This window comes from Citrus clementina, unplaced genomic scaffold (genome assembly GCF_000493195.1).
Source record: "Citrus clementina cultivar Clemenules unplaced genomic scaffold, Citrus_clementina_v1.0 scaffold_9, whole genome shotgun sequence".
Classification (NCBI taxonomy): Eukaryota; Viridiplantae; Streptophyta; class Magnoliopsida; order Sapindales; family Rutaceae; genus Citrus; species Citrus x clementina.
In genome coordinates this window covers 24,105,880-24,107,382 of record NW_006261964.1, presented here as the reverse complement: position 1 = coordinate 24,107,382, position 1,503 = coordinate 24,105,880, and positions in this window count along the sequence as shown.

Below are 1,503 nucleotides of genomic sequence, written 5' to 3'. Positions count from 1 at the left end.
TACTTGGAGCATTTGGTCACTATAAAAGGGTATGATAATTTAGAAATTTAATATTTTTCTTTCTCCATATCTTCAACGAAGTAGTTTAAGATGTTATTGCCTAGTGTTGAAGAGTGGTTTGCTTACAAATTAGCACATGTTTGACTGCATTTGGTAGTAAACCCTAGTGTTTAATATGGATTTTTTACGACTGGTTTACTTGAAGAACTAAGTGCATAAAAAATTTGCTTTTTTTTATAAGTTACATAAAAAAATCATATTATAACAATCATTAACCAATAACAATCATTTTAATGTACTTGTATATATCCATGCAGTGCCCTGGAGAATATATATGTGATTACCTAATTCAAGAACCAGGGTGGAGGAGATTCAACATGCCCGTGTGTCAGAATACCTTAAAATGAGGGCTATTGAGCTAATTAACCAGCTGCTGATGCTGAAGCAAAAAAAGGTTTCGTAAAACAACTTTGAGTTATTTTTTAGACATGCATTAATTGATTTTTCAGTTGCACTTGGTTAATAATGTATTAATGTATGAGATGAAGGTTCATGGTTACGTACAGGAGCTTTGGTATTACATTAGAGGTCGGTTTTTGGATTTTTACAACAAGAGTTTACTTGCAGACAACCTTGATGAGTTCAATGCGTACCCTTTAGGGATTGTATTATGTATTGAAACTTACAACTCCATTATAAAGGCAATGTCTAAGAAGGTGCAAAATTTAATCTACGGAAAGATCTCAAATAAAGTGTATACAGAAGACAATTACAGCATGGTGGATTTGCATTTGCTCTTATGGTAAGATCAAGTGATGATATTATTTTTAAATGACCATACTTTGTGAAATGTACAACACACCATTGCATCTTGTTGCTTATAGTATATGTTAAGCTGTAAGTGTGTATGTTTGAGAGCATCCCAATGGTTGGCAACCTCTATGTAGTTCCTTAGAATGATCAAGACATTTCATGTATACTGAGATAGAGAACGCGTGGTCTTATTTTGCATAGACAAGTGAACAACAACTTATTCCATTCTTGTTGTTCAATGACAAATCTTTGATGCTATTAATGCCTGAAAACAGAGAGGTCGAAACTGAACATTGGTAAAACTTGTTGGTGTATCAGTTCGACAAAATATTCTATCAGTTCATTGATATTCATAAAGTCTAGCAGAAAAGTATCAAACATAAACTTCAATCATGAAACAACCACAACCTAAAAAGTAAGAATATTTATGGTATCTTTTTTACAACAATTTACCTGCTAAGTTTATATAAGTTGTAATGATTATGATTATGTAACATAAGTTTAAATCTTTGTACTCAATGGGAAAAAATTATGTTACTAAAGTAAATTTGTTTGTAAAAAAGTTGATTATGTATACATCTTTTTTATAAGAGGAAAACAATGATGTCCTCATGCCCACTGTTTGCATTGATAATAACAACGAAAATATTTTTGAAGCAGTTGTTAGAAGTATAAAAAGTGAGTTGGAAG